This window comes from Jaculus jaculus, chromosome 1, assembly GCF_020740685.1.
Source record: "Jaculus jaculus isolate mJacJac1 chromosome 1, mJacJac1.mat.Y.cur, whole genome shotgun sequence".
NCBI lineage: Eukaryota > Metazoa > Chordata > Mammalia > Rodentia > Dipodidae > Jaculus > Jaculus jaculus.
This window is the reverse complement of record NC_059102.1, coordinates 341,414,764-341,434,508: the sequence shown is the minus strand read 5'-3', so window position 1 is coordinate 341,434,508 and position 19,745 is coordinate 341,414,764.

The following is a 19,745-nucleotide window of genomic DNA, read 5'->3' as shown; positions in this document are numbered from 1 at the left end:
CCAAAAGTGCTTTAAATATCAAGGTCACAAGACCTGTCTGAGTCCCAAGATAATTTCTTCCTTTATATTCACTTACAGGAAAATACTGTCATGTTGCTCTAGCTGTAGCTACTGCTGTCACCACCTCACTGAAGCGAGGGGACAGCTGGTGAGAAGCCAGACTAACTACCCAGAGATCCTGCTGTGTCCACATCAGTAAATGATTGTGGAACACGTGAATTAAAGAATGAGTGCAGAGTAGTTCATCTCCAAACAGTCCTCACCTCCCACCATCAGTCAAAAGGGCCTTTCTCGCCTGTTGCTAAGCCATGCTCCACACGTCTGTGGAAAGAGTGCTTGACAAGATATCTGGGTGGCCCCGAGTCAACGGTGTGTGGAGGAGCAGACATCCTATCTCCCCTTTACACAGCCCTGGGCTGCGCCACCACACCCCACCCATTTCAGCTATCAGATGAGTTTTCAGCCCTGTTGCTTCTTTGATAAGAAAGTGCCCTTTGTTCCACTTGGGGGCTTGAGATACACCCTGCTTTCCCCCCTCACTTCCATGTGTTCTTTTTGCCTTTCTTAGAACCTATTTAATTAAGCGCTGATGAAACACAATAGACGCATATGCAAACTGTTCCAGAAAATTCCAAACCTCAGAGGTAAACCTACTTCATAAAATAATCATATATATATTGTTACTTAACTTGCTTTTTGAGAAAATTAGCATTGTTTTGAGTGTCTTTCCAAGGTAGAACATTTAGATCTGGTCCATTTTTATTAACATTTACACACCATTCCATCCAACAAGACTGTTAACTTAAATACCTATTTTTGCATTGGTAACTTTTACCTCCTTTAGAAAATTATGTGGACTTTAAATGCCATTGACTTAACTTTGATACTTCCAGAGAATTAATATGTGTGAATTTTGGCTCAATGCCAACCAAAATGTTTCTTTTTCATTTTTTATAGCTTTTCCCACTTGTGCCTCTAATTTCTGATGAGTGTGTGCTGGTCATATGATCCCGGGAAGTTAATAACAGCAGCATCCATGTTATGAATGGCTTCTGCGTCTCTTGTGCGTATGATGTGACTGTATGTGCGGTACATGTGTGCATGTGTGCGTGTGTGCACGTGGAGGTCAGCTGACACCTTCAGAAGGGAGTCTGTCCTCGCCTCCCATGGTCCTTGAGGCAGGAGCGCCTCTCATTTGCTTCTGTGAACGCTGGACCTGCTGGCCCACAAACTTTGGGTTTCTCCTTGTCACTACCTCCCATTGCCCTCAGTGTGTTGGGGTTAGAGATGTGTGTGTGTGTGTGTGTGTGTGTGTGTGTGTGTGTGTGTGTGTGCCTGTTTGTATCTGACTTCACAGGGGTTCTGAGGATCTGAACTCTGGTCTTCAGGCGTAGTGTCTATTCTATGTTGATGTCATCATTTCTTCCCTATTATTCAGGTCCTGTGTAGGTAGAGTCAGCCACTGTGAGGTGAGGAATATCAAGGCCACTGCGTTTGAAAGACAATATTGTAAGCACTCTTTCCCTTCCTTTGACTCTTACATCCTTTCTTGGCAGTCCCTGAGCCTTGGAGGGTGTCATAGAGTTGTCTCAGTACTGAACGCTCCAGTCTCCCTTTTTCTCAGCACTTTGGTGAGTTTTGAGTCATCCCAGTGGTCACTGCCGTTTGAAAAGAGAAGCTTCCTAATCAAAAGCGAGAGTAGCATTTGTATGTGGGCATAAACATAAGCACTCAGAAGACAGTTTGGTGGGCATAATATATACATTTATTAAGACAACAGTAGTAGTTTCCCCACTATGGCTTATGACCTTCCCAGCCCATAGCCTTTTCATTAGGTTTTCAGTACCAGGCATGAATTCCCTCCCATGGAGCTGTCCTCATATCCAATCAGACAGCAGTTGTTTCCCCCCATAATAGATGTGCCACCGTTGCACCAGGTGGTACATTTGACCTGGCGGCCAGTAGTGACTCTTTCAGGGTCCACTGCTGGTTAAGACAGTCACTGGCTTTTCTCCCCCAGAGGACTGCATAGGCCTTTCTAGCACTCTGACAGCGTCAACAGGGAGGAGGCTTCCAGCTCAGCTCGAGCTTGATTTCGCAGGGACCTGCAGCCCAAGCATGTGGAGTCTTCAACAGTGGGGTCTTAACATCTACTTCTGGTGGGCAACCAAGAGCCTTGACAATGGCCTATAATGTTTTTTGGGGGTTTCAGGGACCTCCCTCACCAGCAACTTCATTAGAAGTTATCCCACCACTGGCCCTGCAATTCTTCTGAAAACATTTTTATGGCTTCTGGCATAACATTATCCACTTCCATGTGCCACTTCTGTCCAAACTCTTTTTTTCTTAACATATATATTATTAGCTAGTGAAGAAGCAAGTTTCCATATGCCTTATTCACAAATCTTAAATTCTGCTTAACCCTCCTCCTATCTCTTCTCTCCTCCATCCCCTCCCCTTAGGCCACACCCCCAGAATTCTCCCCTCTACTTACATGTTTACTATCCCCTCACTTGAGCCTTCCCTCTCTTCCCTCCCTCCTAGACCCCTTCTCACTTCCTGGTCTCTACTACTGACTTTTATTCAAATGACATCCAAATCTAAACATTTGTAGTAGGATCCACATATGAGAAAGAACATTTGGTGTTTGACTTTCTGACCCTGGGTTACCTCACTTACCATAATCATTTCCAAATCCATCCACTTCCCTGCAGATTATTATATCTTTTTTTTTTTTGTTTTGTTTTTTTTTTTTGAGGTAGGGTCTCACTCTGGCTCAGGCTGACCTGGAATTCACTATGTAGTCTCAGGATGGCCTTGAACTCTTGGCGATCCTCCTACCTCTGCCTCCCGAGTGCTGGGATTAAAGGCGTGCGCCACCACGCCCGGCTAGATTATTATATCTTAATAATAATAATATCGACTCAGCTCTTCTATATCCCAGGTACTTTACCTATATTTAATCTAATTTTGTTTTGTGAAGCTAAGAATGTAATCCAGCACAACACATGTGGCAGGCAAAATCTCTACCACTGAACTATAACCCAAGACCATATAAGGTCTCATTTATTTATTTTATTTTATATTTGTTAAAGATTTATTTTATTTTATTTATTTATTTGAGAGCAAACAACAGAGAAAGAGGGAGAATGAGAGAGAGAGAGAGAGAGAGGGAGAGAATGGGAGCACCAAGGCCTCCAGCCACTGCAAGCGAACTCTGGATGCATGTGCCACCATGTGCATCTGGCTTACGTGGGTTCTGGGGAATCAAACCAAGGTCCTTTGGCTTTGCAGGCAAGTGCCTTAACTACTAAGCCATATCTCCAGCATGGGTCTAATTTATTTAACTATGTTTATTTATTTATTTAGAGAAGAGAAAGAGAGAGAGAGAAAGAGAGAGAGAGAGAGAGAGAGAGAGGGAGAGAGAGGTATGCCAGAGCCACCTGCTACTGCAAATGAACTCCAGATGCATGTGACACTTTATACATTTGGCTTTACATGGTTGCTGGGAAATTGAGCCTGGGCTGGAAGGTTTTGCAAGCAAGTGCCTTTCACCACTGAGCCATCTCCCCAGCCCATTTATTTTGTTATTCCTTTCTTTTATTGTAAGGAAAATAAAGCAGGGATATTTGCTTAGCTTGGTTGTAGTGGAGCCAGGATTGGAGACAAGGCTTTTGATTCCAGTCCTGTCTGCCCTGTCATTGTCCTGTGTTGTCCTTGACTTCTGAACCCACTGAGGCTCCTAGCAGAGGGACTGACACACACACTACATGTTTAAGTAAAACTTGTTGGCTTAGCCCTGGTGGAAGACAACCCTTTCCTTAGAGTCATGACCCAGACAGCGTACTCAAGCCAGTCTCCTCAAAGACCAAGTGTATCTGGTTTGACCTGATGGCTGAATTTCTGCTAGAAGTTCTTTATAGTATTGTCAACTGAATTCTCTTCACTACACAGGCCTGGAGAAATTATGTGGAAGGACGAAAGCCAATGGGGGAAAGGTGAAGTAGCCCCTGGAATTGAAAACATATTCCAGAAGATAGAAGCTGTTCAGAGAAGATGACCACCCAGAACCATACACTGGTAATTGTGATTAAAATAAAAAAATTATTCTTATCAAATACTGTTCATTAGAATCTATAATTGCCTTGTTGTAAAAGAGAGCTTGCATAGTGAACCGCCAGGCAAGCAAAAACACTTCAACTTTTGTTTTTTCAAAGTAGGGTTTCTCTCTAGCTCAAGCTGACCTGGAATTCACTATGCAGTCTCAGAGTGGCCTTAACTCATGCCATTCTTCCTACCTCTGCCTCCTGAGTGCTGGGATTAAAGGCCTGGCTCACTTCAACTTTTTAAAAAAAGTTTCTTTCTTTCTTGTTCGCTTTCTTTCTTTGCAAATACAGAGAGATATAAAGGAGACAGACAAATAATGGGCATGCCAGGGCCTCCAACCTCTGCAAATGAACTCCAGGTGTGTGCGCCACCTTGTGTGTCTGGCTTTACTTGGGTACTGGGGAATCGAACCCAGGTCAACATGCTTTGCAGGCAAGCACCTTAATTGCTGAGCCATCTCTCCAACCACACTTTGACGTTCCAATGATTTGGAGCAGGCTCTTTCTTAGGGAAGCAATGTATCTTGAGGTGAACTCAGCCTGGCCTCCGGAAAGCAGGATGTGTTGATGGAGTGTTCTCTTTTCTCGTCAGCGCCTCTCAGCATTCAGACACATCGTCAATCTGTCCTGCCCTGCAAGCTCTTACCTCATTACCTTGTAAGAGTTTTTGAGACCTGGGAGAGCTTAGACTTGAGAACATCCACAGTGTGGTGCTTCACAGGTATTAATCCACTTGATTCTCAAAACAAGTGTGTGAGGTAGTAGCTATTTTCACTGGAGTGTTTTCTTTTTTTTTTTTTGAGGTAGGGTCTCACTCTACATATTCACGATGTAGTCTCAGGGTGGCCTCGAACTCACAGCAATCCTCCTACCTCTGCCTCCCGGGTGCTGGGATTAAAGGCGTGCGCCACCACGCTCGACTTCGCTGTAGTTTCAATTACACAGAAAGAGGCTTAGTTGCCGAAGCCACAAAGCAAGTGAGAGGCAGGACTCCCCGACTTCAGAAATGTGTTCCATCCACTGAGCTGCACTCCCGGTAGAAAGAGCAGTGTCTGGGGAACAGGAGGTCAGCGCCTGCGTAAATTTCATAGCTTGTTGTAGGGGTGGCATCTGAGCGATGGGAGAAAGCAGGGAGAACTGCAGTGATGGGGAGAAATGGGTTTAGAAATACTGTGTCAATTCTGGGTCTGTTACTGAGGAGTGATGTGTTCTGGATGTATCATGTAACCTCTGTTAAATGATGGACAAAATGCAAAAGGTTCATCCTAGAAAACACACATAAATTTTATCCCTTTTGTGTGATTTTCTGGGTTTTTTTTTTTGGTTAAAAAAAATTAGGATGAGTGAATATTTGAAGAGTTTATAAAACAACAGCTTATCAAATACATAGAGGCTCTCTATAAAAAGAAAGTGTGGCAATGCTTTCCGTTCTGGTCTCTTCTAGATGGTCCATCGGCATTTAAATATCTCTGTGGCCTTAAGAAAAAGTTTCTCTTTCCCATTCCCCTTGCGGGACTGCTGCAGGGTAGCCGCATGCCTCTGGCTGTTGGCCCGCCCACCATGGAGAAGGCGCGGTGCAGGGTGAGCGTAGGAGCGGAGCCGGTGCCTGGGGAAGGGCCGGGAGAGAAGCACTCGCAGGACCGTCGGCCCCTGTGGATGCCTGTGCGTGTTGTCGTAAACTGAGGTTTCTCACCCGCAAGATGTGGCATTGGGTGGAGATAGCTGAGATTCACAGTGAGAAATGCCTATAGCAGCATTCTAGTGGTCAAATATTTCCAGATTTTACAACTTTGAACCCATTATCCCATGAGGAGTAATACAAATGGCTTTGGAATATTTACCCAAGTGATTATGACTAGGTTTGGTAAAGACAGGATCATTTTATTCTTCACAAATGATTAAACCTCGATGACTAATGCAAGGGCGATTGCATTTTAAAGAAAAGGATTGATTTACTAGGCATTTTGAAAGTAGTCACATACCTTGATGCAATGAGTGAAAATGGAATTTTATGCATCTGGGTAGAAAGGACTTTTTAGAAGCCCTCCTCCTCCCTTCATGAATGTAGTGTCAGATTTTAAAAAATATATCATGTTTTTCTTCATTTCTTTTTTAAAAGTTCTTTTTATTTTTTGCAAGCAGAGAAGGGAGGGAGGGAGAATGGGTGCATCAGGGCTTCTTGACACTGCAAATAAACTTCAGAGTCAGTCACCACTTTGTGTGACCGGCTTCATGTGGGCACTGGGGATCAGACCCGGGCTGCCAGTCTTTGCAAGCAAGCGCCTTGAACTGCGGAGCCGTCTCCCCAGGCCTCCCTTTGCTTCTTTTGTGATCTAGAGAAGAGCAGAGCGGGGGTCTCTAGCTCTCCTCACAGGTTTCTTCCTGGTACTTAAGGCTACTGGGTAGACTTTTGGTGCTGATGAATCTGCGGTGGACCCAAGTTTCTTATCAGTAAAGTGGATGCAGTGAGATCTGCCCTAGCTAAGGTGGGGGCAATCACATTAGGTAATGCACATTAAAGTGCTTTTTAAAAATGATTTTCTTTTTATTTATTAGAGAGAGAGGAAGGGAGTGTGTGTGTGTGTGTGTGTGTGTGTGTGAGAGAGAGAGAGAGAGAGAGAGAGAGAGAGAGAGAGAGAGAGAGAGAGAGAGAGGGAATGGGCATGCCAGGATCTCTAGCCTCTGCAAATGAATGGCAGACACATGAACATCTGGCTGACATGGGAGCTGGAGAATGGAACCCGGGTCCTTAGGCTTCGCAGGCAAGCGCTTCAACTGCTCAGCCAGCTCTCCAGCCCCGTGGAAGTGTTCTGAAAGCTGAGGGATGTGACACAGAGGCTCCACGGTTCCCCGCCTCCTCAGCAGACACCAGGCATCACTCTCCCTTCCTGACGTCCAGCTCCCCAGTCTGCAGGAGGTTCCGCTGTAGTGTGAGCCTTGCAGAGGACAATACCACTGTTTATTTTTTAACGTGTTTGGTAAACACAAAACGAATTTCATTAGTTTGGGGAAATCCTGTGAAATTTAGAGGATTGAAAAAAACAAGGACAGGCAGGAGAGATGGCTTAGTGGTTAAGCGCTTGCCTGTGAAGCCCAAGGACCCTGGTTTGAGGCTCAGTTCCCCAGGACCCACGTAACCCAGATGCACAGGTGGCGCACGTGTCTGGAGTTTGTTTGCAGTGGCTGGAGGCCCTGGTGCACCCATTCTCTCTCTATCTTCCTCTTTCTCTCTCTGTCTGTCTGTTGCTCTCAAATACATTAAAAAGCAAAACAAAAACAAAACCAAGGAGTCGCCAGGCATAGTGGGGCACTCCTTTAATCCCAGCACTTGGGAGGCAGAGGTAGAAGGATTGCCATGAGTACAAGGCCACCCTGAGAGTACATAGTGAATTTCATGTCAGCCTGGGATAGATAGATTCTATCTTGAAAAACCAAAAACAAACAAATAAAAACAAAACAACAACAATAAAAATCTCAACAAACCAAGGAGTCATTCAAAACACTAATCTCCTGTTTTTCCATTCCAGCAGGAGTTTAAAAAAAATTTTTTTTTTGTTCATTTTTATTTATTTATTTGAGAATGACAGAGACAGAAAGAGGCAGATAGATAGATAGATAGATAGAGAGAATGGGCGCGCCAGGGCCTCCAGCCACTGCAAACGAACTCCAGACGCGTGTGCCCCCTTGTGCATCTGGCTAAAGTGGGTCCTGGAGAATCGAGCCTCGAACTGGGGTGCTTAGGCTTCACAGGCAAGCACTTAACCGCTAAACCATCTCTCCAGCCCTCCAGCAGGAGTTTTAACTGTCATGTGCACTCACTGATGCTGGCCAAGGTGCAGAAGAAAGCTTCAGTGGATCTGTGTGTGTGTGTGTGTGTGTGTGTGTGTGTGTGTGTGTGTGTGCATGTGTGTGTATGCTGGCTGTGTGTATGCGTGTGTGTGTGTGTGTGCTGGATGTGTGTAAGGGAAAAGGGAGCCCACATTCTTACCTAGGCTTGTGGGACCACAGACGGGCCTTGGTGTCCTTGAGCTCACATGCTGCGTGTGCTGCTCTTGTGCACACTTTCTGTAGAGAGAATGCACAGTTTTTATCCCTTTCTCAATGGATAAAAACTTTAAAAAAATGAATCATTTAAGAACTGAGTTAGAGAATATGCCCATTTGTGGATAGTTGGACCAAAAGGCATGACAGTTATTCTGTGGTGGATTTGGTCAAGGAAAGGCTTTTCATCTAGAGGCACACATGCACGCACATATGGTATGAAAATAAAAGGCACTACTTGGGAAGAGGAAGAAGAGAAGCAAGAAGGGAAGAAGAAACAGGGAAGTGTTGTTAAAATATATGATGTACTTCAACAAAAATGCATCACTTTGTATTATGAATATGCTCCAATAAAAGTTAAAAACAAATTTTAGAAAGGAATAGGTCCCAAGCCTAGACACATTTCTGCTGATAAAGACCATAGTAGGGGCTATAATACATATCACCTCATTAACTAGGAAGGCTTTAGCAGGTGACCTTAATCCTAATTCCTAGTTTAACTGTTGAATCTGATAAATAAGGTTCCAAGTTCAATGCACGTAGAAACACTTTTGAGGTGGGGAAATGGCTCCGTGGGTACAAGAGCCCTTGCTGTACAAGCATGTGGACCTGAGAGGACCTGAGGCAGCCCAGATTGGATCCTTTGCATGCACATAACCACCTGGGCACATGCATACCTGTAACCCCAGTCCTGTGAGGGTAGGAGATGGGAAAATCACCAGGATTTACTGGTCAGCCAGTAGGATAAACAATGGCAGCTCTGGGCTCAGTGAGAGAGTCCATGTCAGGGACACACTTGGATGAGTGATAGAGGAGGATGGCCGACGTTCTTCGTGACCTCTGCATGCACATGTGGGGTGTGTGCCGTGCACACCTGCACCCACGTGACTACGCCACACACCCGCCAACCACACCACACATACTGCACACACGAAGATAGTGCAATTTAAGAAATAAAGACCAACTGCTTAAAAAAGAAAAGGGCTTTTTTTTGAACAAAAAGAAGTGAATTTAAGGGCTGGAGAGACGGCCTAGCAGCTTAAGGCACTTGCCTGTGAAGCCTAAGGACCCAGGTTCAATTCTCCAGTAGCCATGTAAACCAGATGAACAAGGTGGCACATGCATATGGAGTTCCTTTGCAGTGGCTAGAGGCCCTGACATGCAAATTCTTTGTCTCTCTCTCTCTCTCATAAGTAAATAAATAAAATATTTTTAAAAAGTGAAGTTAAAATGAACACATGAAACTTTTAGGAAATAAAAGAAAGGGTGAAGTGAAGTGACAATAACTTGCATGAGATTTTTGACCAGTTGACTTACTTCTCCCATTCTACCAATTTACTGTACTAGTAAGCTCAGATACTAACTCAGAAGCAGTATCTTTGAGTTCCTGTTCTGTACATGTCACCATATGAAGAATTTGAAAGCTGGCTGGGATCAGGTGCCTTATTGTGTGTCTGGGGAACCAGGAGGCAGAGACACATTGCCAGGCTTCCATTAAGTGACAAAATCTCTGCAATGAGAACCAAAGGGTGCTTTACTCATGTTCTTGAAGCTCAGAAGAACATGCAAACTAGGGAGCTTTATCTTTTTTGCATTATAATTTTCCTTATCCTTGGCTGAGGAGTTGGGATATCACACAGATTTGGAGTTTAGTGACAACTCCTCAGCAGGCGTGGTAACCTGGAGAATGCTGCTTTGTTCAGTTTTTCTAGTGTGTAGAATAGGAACAAGAGGATTTGTTTGTTTAGAAGAAGAAACATCTTCGACTAGGGAGCAGGGCAGTGAAGCGGTAGGAGGCTCAATAGAAGGTACAGCCAGGAAGGGAGGCCAGAGGTGTGGTGGAAATCATGGGGCTGTTTGGAAGCACGCAAGAGTGGGTTAGGGACAGCCGGGAGGGAAGACTTAATGAGGCTAAAGAGCAAGTCATGGGGCTAGGGAATGAGAAAAGAATGTCCAAGGGTAAGATATCAAAGTTTAAGACTGCCGAGGTGAGAGAGTTCGTGGTGATAGGGTGGGTCTTTAGGGGTGATAGAATTCTTGGCAAGAGGGTGTGGTCCCAGGGGTGAAAGAGTTCTGGATGGTAGGGTGGGTGTCTGCAGTGGAGGGATGTAATGGCCATTGAAACTGACTAGGGTATGGGCTATGGGATGGATCACCCACGTGGTCAATGAAGTTTACTAGGATGATGGCAAAATTAAAAGATAGTGGAGAGGAAGCTGGGAGTGGTGGCTCACAACTATAATCCTGGCTCTGAGGAGGATAAGGTAGGAGGATCACTATGTAGTTCCAGGTCATCCGGGGTTACAGTGTGACCCTGCACCAAACAAAACAAAACAAAAAAGGATATTAAAGATGTACCAGTCTTAAAAAAACAATGAAGGGAGTAGCAATGAGCAGGAGAAAGGCATTCGATAGGACAGGACATGTGGAAAGGTGCTGTCGTCGCACAGCTTGTGGGACACTCCACTGTCGGTTACATCTCCGTCTTTCCTGATGTCTGCAACTTCCTTTTGCTCCAAGAACAGTTTCCATAGCTATCTTTACAAAGAGCAGATCAGATCATTCCAGTCCCCTGCTCAGAATTCTCCAAATGTTTCCCGTTTTCTCTTGGAAAAGCCCCAACCTCTAGTTCAGGCCTCGGGTGGACCAGCTGCTCGTCCGTTCCACTCTTCTACTGCAGCTCTCCATCTCCACGGCCAGTCCTGTGCGTCCTGTGCTCTTCCTTCCCACAAAGCCCTCCTCCAGGCTTTTGTGCCCTCTTTCTTCGGCTCCTATTGTCTTATTGTCTTGGGGGGGTGGCAGTGGCTCCCTTCTCTCTCACCTAGATTAAATGCTGCTGCCTATGGGAAGATGATGAGATCCTGACAGGAAGATGATGAGAACCTTTCTGGATTCTGCAGTTCTTTCTAATTTCATTTCTGCCATTTAAAAAAAAATTTTTATTAGCATTTTCCGTGCTTATAAAAAAATATCCCATGTTAATTCCCTTCCCCCTCACACACTTTCTCCTTTGAAATTCCATTCTCCATCATATTACCTCCCTATCACAATCATTGTACTTACATATATACAATATCAACCTATTAAGTACCCTCCTCCCTTCCTTTCTCTTCCCTTTATGTCTCCTTTTTAACTTACTGGCCTCTGCTACTAAGTATTTTCATTCTCATGCAGAAGCCCACTCATCTGTAGCTAGGATCCACATATGAGAGAGAACATGTGGCGCTTGGCTTTCTGGGCCTGGGTTACCTCACTTAGTATATAATCCTTTCCAGGTCTATCCATTCATTTCTGCCATTTGTGACATCTGCTGGGTTTACTATGATTGAACTGTGTATCTGAGCTCCTTAGTGTGGCACAATTCTTGAAGCAAGGACACAGCTTACCCATCACACCTAAATACCTGTTTTCTCTATGACATGATATTCTCATCAATAAAAGGACTTACTGGAGAGATTCATTTTGTTTACTTGTATCTGTGACTGAATTTTCCCTATAAGGAAACCCTCTAATAATTCTGCCAATGAGAGATTACTAACATATTAACAGACACACTTCCGCTGAGACCCTAGCATTGTCATAGGATCTGTGCGTGTCTATAGCACTTCTATCCCTGGCTTCATGTTGGAATCAAAGCCAGGGCATCATCTCTGAGATCCTAGTATAGCTTGCTTTAGACAGAGCTCGGATTGGCTCCTCTAAATATAAATTAAGAATAACATTGATTATTCAGTGAGTGTTGTGTTCCCAGAACTTTATGAAAATAGTGTAATTGGTGCTGTTTTAAAAATATGTTTATGAATTTATTTGAAAGAGAGGGAGAAGGGAGAGAGAGAGAGAGAGAGAGAGAGAGAGAGAGAGAGAGAGAGAGAGAGAATGGGTGCACCAGGGCCTCTTGCTATTGCAAAGGAACTCCAGCTGCATCTGACTTTATGTGGGTACTGGGGAATTGAACCTAGGCATTCAGGCTTTGCAAGCAAGCATCTTTAACGACTAAACAATCTCCCAGCCCCCCAAGTTGGAGCTCTTATTACCTCCTTCCCCACTTTTAGCTGAGAAAACTGAAGCCACACTGCTGATTAATTTGTTCAAAACATGTGCTAAATGACAAAATCATGAAACAAACTTAGGCATTTGATGACTTAAATATGCACTGATAGCATAGCTTTCAAAATAGGTGATTTTTTTTTTCTTAAAATGAATACACTTTTTTTTTCTTTTTTGCTTTCCAAGTATTTAGAGTGTTTTGATTTCTTCTTCCTTGTCAATTTTATTGCCAGATGAAATTTAGCATGGAACAAGTCAACAGCATAATGTGTTTTTTGACATAACATTTTATTAGATGTTTGAACCTGTGCTGAATGTTGGTTTTATGACCTTATGAAAGGAAGCCTTTTATTTGTTTCTGAGAATCATTTCTATAAATTTTATATCTGGGGTTAAAGGTTTTGCTTTGACTGCCCAGAGATTAAAGTTTTCCTTGTGCGCTGTTGCTGAGAATGCCTAACCTTCTCTCTCATGTACTCACTTTCCCCCCTAAGGTTCCAGAAAGCTCTGAGGACACACAACTTGCATCAGCATTTCCATGTCCTGGGAATTAGCATTCAAAGATGTAGCCCAAATGGTTTAAGAATCTGAAGGAAATTATACTCTAAGAATCTATTTCCTTTTAAAATTCATTTTAATTTTTAAAATGTTTATTTATGAGAGAAAGAAAAAGACGCAGATAGAGAGAACAGGCAAGACAATGCTTCCTGCCACTGTAAACAAAGTCCAGATGCATGCGCAACCTTGTGCATCTGGCTAGTGTGAGTCCTGGGGAATCTAGCCTGGGTCCTTTGGCTTTGCAGCCAAGTGCCTTAACCACTGAGCAATCTCTCCAGCCCCTCAATTTCCTTCTTTTTAAAAAATTTAAGCTGGGCATGGTGGCACACACCTTTAATTCTAGTACTTGGGAGGCAGAGGTAGGAGGATCACCGTGAGTTTGAGGCCACCCTGAGAATACAGAGTGAATTCCAGGTCAGCCTGAGCTGGAGTGAGACCCTCCCTCTAAACCCGCCCCCCCAAAATTAGTTTATTTACTTATTTATTTGAGAGAGAGAGAAAGAGAGAGAGAGACAGAGACAGAGAGAGAGAGAGAGAGGATTCATGGGTGCACCAGGGCCTCCTGCCAGTGGAAACAAATTCCAGATGTGTGCACCACCATGTGCACCTGGCTTATGTGGGTTCTGGCGAGTCAAATGCAGGTCCTTAGGCTTCGCAGGCAAGCTTCTTAACTGCTAAGCCATCTCTCTGGCCCCTCAATATCCTTCTCTTAAGAGCACTTCCCCGGCTCAGTAAATTGATTTATAACCTTCTAGATCAAGGGTCTTATTGTAAGCTGTAAATGATAGACTTTTCCTAGGATTGGTCATAATGCTTTTGTACCTGGCAATGGAACAAAGAGGGAGAAAAAATAACGTGAAAGCCAAACAAGCTCTCCAGAATCCTGGGAAATTCATGTCAATGTCCTGTAGCTTACACTTCAGTTGGAGGAATTTTCGAATCCAGATCAGGACAGATTGCTAGTTACCCCTCTGTATCTGCTTCCCATGATCCCCTTTATCAGTGGGACCTGAGTATTAGCTAAGCACATACATGCCCAGATTGAAGTGCTCCCCAGGGTCCTTTGCTGCTAGATATGGCAATGTGACACATTCTTTAAAGCGAGACATCAGCAGCAGTGTGAGCCCATTCTTTGTCCTCCCTCTGTCTTGCTGGAACGCAGGGGTAGGTTGCTACACAGGGACAACTGAAAACGTGTGGCATTTTCCAGTCCGAAAGCTAGAGCCATTCTGGTATATGTTAATGCTGTCTTTTCCCACCAGTACTTACCTTTTCACACTTTTTTTTTTCCAATGTAGGGTCTCACTGTAGCCCAGGCTGACCTAGCACTCGTTATGTGGTCCCAAGCTGATCTCAAACTCAGAGTGATCCACCCACCTCTGCCTCCTGAGTGCTAGGATTAAAGGTATGTACTACCATACCCAACCCTTTTCACATTTTCTTAAAAAAATATTTTAGTTTTATTTATTTATTTATTTGACAGAGAAAGAGGGAGAGAGAAAGAGAGAGAGAATGGGCACGCCAGGGCCCCCAGGCACTGCAAATGAACTCCAGACATGCATGCCCCCTTGTGCATCTGACTAATGTGGGCCCTGGGGAATTGAACCTGGGTTCTTTGGCTTTGCAGGCAAATGCCTTGACAACTAAGCCATCCCTCCATCCCCCTTTTCACACTGTTAATGGTGTCTTCTGATAGATATTTCTTAATTTTAATTTTGCTCTATTTAACTTTTCTTCTTTTACATAGTTGGTGTTTGTAGTATACTATTAAAGTAGCTCATTTCTATTCCAAGTTCACAAAGCTTTGCCTGCAATATTCCCACAAGACTTTGCTTGCCACTCACACTGAGATATGCAATTATTATTAATGTCTAACTTTGTGGAACTGAGAGTCAAGTTTCATTTGCCTTCTAGTCAGGACAACCACTTTACTCAATAGCATTGTTGAAAAGACAGTCAACAAGCCAAGTGTGGTGGCCTATCTGTGATCCTAGGGTTTAGGATTATAGGTCAGAGTAAGGCGGGTTGTGAGTTCAAGGCCAGCCTGGGCTACTGGGCAAGACCCTGCCTCAAAAAACAAAAATCACACACAAAAAGTAAAGGAGATATAACACAACACAAAACAAGGCAAAATATCATATCTGAATGCGCATCTGTTTCATCACTCTCTTCTAATCAATTGGTCTGTTTGTCCACAAGCTATCTCAATCCCGATTACCATATAATGTCTTTATATCAGAGAAGCAATTTTTAGCTGCCATTTTCTTTTGGAGCCTAAATATAGTATTTCTTTGTCTTTCAGCTTTTAATCTTTGTAGTGAATTATCAGCTATTCTGTTTTTGAAGCTAGTCTTTCCTGTTTGTCCTTTCCTTTTGATTTTATTTTTTTGAGGCAGAGTCTCACTGTTTAACCTAATCTGGCTTTGAATTTACCATATTCCTGCCTCATCTTCCTGATTTCTGGGATTATAATCCTTTAAAAAAATTTTTTTGCCCTCAAGGATTCCTTTTTCAGCTATTGCCCTGGGTTTTTTTTGAAGCTGTACCATGATGGCAGAATATGTTAGTGTACACAGTATGCATACATTGCATGTTTTGTGTGTGGGTGGTGTGTGCACATGTGTGTGCATGTTTGCAGAGACCAGAGGAGAAGATCTGGCATGCTTTTCTGTTACTCTTCTGCTTGGCTTCCTTGAGACAGTCTCTCACTGAGCCCGGAGCTGTCAGAGTTTTGGTCACTGGCTGACCAGGGACCAATGGTCCCAGCTCAGTCACTCTCAGGGCTACAGGCATGTGTGGACATGCTTGGCTTTTTTTTTTTTTTTCGAGGTAGGGTCTCACTCTAGTCCAGGCTGGCCTGGAATTCACTATGGAGTCTCAGGGTGGCCTCGAACTCATGGCTATCCTCCTACCTCTGCCTCCCGAGTGCTGGGATTAAAGGCGTGTGCCACCACGCCTGGCTTGTGTGTGGCTTTTACATGGGTGCTGGGCTTGGACTTGGGTTCTCATGCCTGTGTGGGGAGTGTTCTAACCCACTGGGCCATCATCTCTCCAGTCCAGGGAATTTTTAAAAACGAATGAATTATTGTAGTATTAGGGATGGAACTTGACTATTTATTTATTTATTTATTTATTTCTGTCTGGGCGCGAACATTTTGAAACAGTTGTTGGCATGTGTCAGCCACTTTCTGTCTTAGGCTGCTTCTCCTTTCCTGGTGGATGCGTGTTTAGCCTTCTCATCACTATCCAATAACTTGTCATGTATGTTTCCCATCTCTTGATCTTTCCATGCTTCATTCTGAACATTTTCCTTTAGCTTCCTCTTCCAATTCACCCCTTCTTTGGTCACATGTATGTCAATAGCTTTGAATGCCCAGGTGTGGGACTTTCACTTTGGCTATTTTATTTTGTGGTTCTTGCATTTCACTTTCCACCTGTGTGAGCACCTGTAGCTCTCAGCTCGCGGTCGCGTTGCTTCACACATCTCATTTTTTTAACACTGTAACTGTTTTACTTTCACCTTAAAACCCTGATAACCTGACTCCTTCTTGGACCATCTGTCTAGTCTGGTTTATTTTCTTCTTTGTTTTTTAATGTCACGTCTGCTCATTTTTGACTGGGTGCTGCATAGTGCCTGGTAAAGTCCTTTGCATAAATAACTTGAGGCTACGTTGACATTATCTTTCTACAGAGATGTCTTTTTTTCCACTGGGCTAGACCTCCAGGACAAGACACCATTTTACCTCTTCCAGGCACGTAGGCCACTGGCAATGCTATTTCTTTTCAGTCAAATTTAGGAAATGAGAAAATTTCTAGCTGAATTCCTACTCTGTAAGGACTCAGTTACTTCTTTTTTGGTTTTGAATTTTATGTATTTTTAGTAGCATGTATTGATTATATGTAATAAAAGGTTTCATTGTGACATTTTCATACATGTGTATTCTGTTTTGTCATCCTCCCATTGCCAGTGATTCCCTTCGTCTTCTCAAGGAGTGGCTTGTTTATTTTCATGTCTGGGTGAGAGCAAGAGAGAGAGAAAGGGAGAGATCAAAAGAGTTTCCATAGGGTTGTTTATAGGACCAAGGGTGAGGGATATTTTACAGAAGCATGGACAACTTACAGGTGCCACTGAAGGAAAGGGCTCTCCCTTCCATAGCAATCCTTAGCTGGTAATAGCGTCTTGGGGCTGGATGGGGGGTGGGGGAAGATTTTGGCTCCCTCTCTCATTCATGATGAAATGTTGGTGGGATCAGTGTTGCTCAAGTCTAGTGCAGGAAAGCACAGCTGCTGTGAGTTTGTGCGTGTGGAAGACCGTCTTACAGTTCCACTATGCAGCACTCAAAAATGAGCACACAGAAGAAAAAACAATGAGCAGACAAGGCTGGAGAGATGGTTAGCGGTCAAGTGCTTGCTTGTGAAGCCTAAGGACCCAGTTGGAGGTTTGATTCCCCAGGACCCATGTAAGCCAGATGTACAAGGTGGCACATGCATCTGGAGTTCGTTTGCAGTGGCTGGAGGCCCTGGTACTCCCATTCTCTCTCTCTCTCTCTCTCTCTCGATTTGCTTCTTTCTCCCTGTGTCTGTCTATCAAATAAACAAATAAACTATTTTTTATTTTATTTATTTTTATTTTTATTTTTTTGGTTTTCTAAGGTAGGGTCTCACTCTAGCTCAGGCTGACCTGGAATTCACTATATATTCCCAGGGTGGCCTTGAACTCTCGGCGATCCTCCTACCTCTGCCTCCCGAGTGCTGGGATTAAAGGTATGCGCCACCATGCCCGGCTTTTATAAACTATTTTTAAAAACATGAACAGAACTAGAAAATAAAGTAGCCTAGTTGAAAATCCCACCCCCCTTCCTTCAGCTCTTAATATTCTTTCTGCTTGCTCTTCCGTGATGCTCCTTGAGCCTTGGAGGGTATGACTTAGATGTCCCAGTTGGACTGAGCATTCAACAGTCACTTATTGTCAGCTCTTCGGCCACTTATGAGTCTCTGTAGTAACCAATGCCCACCGTAACAAGAAGCTCTTCTGAACGCAGCTGGAAGCAGCACTAACCTATGAGTATAAGCTTAAATATTAGGAATGATTTATTAGAAATTAATTATTAGGAAATATTTTATTTAGCAAAACAAGTGCAGAAGCTTTGCCACTAAGGGCCTATTTCCTTATAGTTCACCCTTACCCCTAAATGCAGCCTGTCAGCGTTGAATCCAATGCAATAAATCCTCAATCCAATTCTGTCCCCTAAAGCCACATGGCCATGGTGTGTGATTATCTCAATGTGCACTTGACTTGCATTTCTAGTGTTTTGCATCATTGTTCTTCATGGATGTTGACCTTTGAATTGTTTTTGAACCACCTATGTGAACTTTATATCAAGATAGTGAATGCTAGCCTCATAAAATGAGTTTGGAAGAGTTTTCTACTCTTTTTTTAAAATCTTATTTTATTTTATTTGAGAAACAGGCAGATTGAGGTAGAGATAGATAGATAGATAGAGATAGAGAGAGAAAATGAGAGATATAGAGATAGAGAAAATGGGTGTGCCAGGGCCTTCAGAAGTTGTAAATAAACTCTAGACTCATGCACCACCTTGTGCATCTGGCTTATGTGGGTACTGGGGAATTGAACGTGAGTCCTTAAGCTTCATAGGCAAATGCCTTAACCGCTAAGCCATCTCTTCAGCCCCTCTTCATTTTTTTTTTTCTAAGAAGAGATTGAGAGTCTTGTTAGGTTGTATATTTATAAGAATTTGCCCACCTTGTCTAAATCAACCAACTTGTTGGTCCATTATTGTTCATGTTTCTTATGATCCCCTTGGATCCCATGTGGCATTAGCTGGAATAACTACTTACTTCAATCTTCTGCTAAAAGTTTACTAGTCTTGGGCTGGAGAGATGGCTTAGCAGTTAAGGTGCTTGCCTGTGAAGCCTAAGGATCCAGGTTCAATTCTCCAGGTCCCATGTAAGCCAGATGCACATGGTGGCGGATGTGTCTGGAGTTCGTTTGCAGTGGCTAGAAGCCCTGACGCTCCCATTCTCACTCTCTCTCCCTCCCTCTCTCTCTGTCTCTAATAAATAAAAATAAATCTTAAAAAATAAAAGTTAATCAGTCTTATTCATCTTTTCCAGTGCTCTCAGTATCTTGACTATTGTTTTCTCAACTGTTTGTTTTTCTGGGTGGTAATCTTTAGTGTTTCTTTCCTTCTGCTGACTTTGGGCTTTGTTTGTTTTCTGATTCCTTGAGGTGTGAATTCAGCTTTGGAATTGACATCCCTCTTATTTCATAATGTTATTATTTATTTAGTTTTTGCTATAAACTTCCCTTTTATTATTGCTTTAGTTGCAGCCAGGAAGTTCTGGAATGCTTTGTTTTCATTCACTTCACAATGTTTTCCTATTTCACTTTTGAGTTTTTTTGGCCCATTTGTTATTCACAGTTGTTGCTTAATTTCCATTGTTATTTGAGGTTATTGTTTAATTTCACATATTGGTGCATTTTCCAGCTTTCCTTCTATTGATTTCTAGTCTCATTCCATTGCAGTTGAAATGATAGCAAGATTTTATTCACCTTAACTTTGTTCTCTATGTGCCTTTTAGATCTATTTTGTCTGTTCTTTTCTTTTCTTTTTTTTTTTTGGTTTTTCGAGGTAGGGTCTCACTCTGGTCCAGGCTGACCTGGAATTAACTCTGTCATCTCAGGGTGGCTTTGAACTCATGGCAATCCTCCTACCTCTGCCTCCCAAGTGCTGGGATTAAAGGCGTGCGCCACCATGCCTGGCTCTGTTCTTTTCTTTTTTTTTTTTTGGTTTTTCGAGGTAGGGTCTCACTCTAGCCCAGGATGACCTGGAATTAACTATATAGTCTCAGGGTGGTCTCGAACTCACGGCGATCCTCCTACCTCTGCCTCCCGAGTGCTGGGATTAAAGGCGTGCGCCACCACGCCCGGCTCTTTTCTTTTTTTAAAAAAATATTTATTTGAGAGAGATA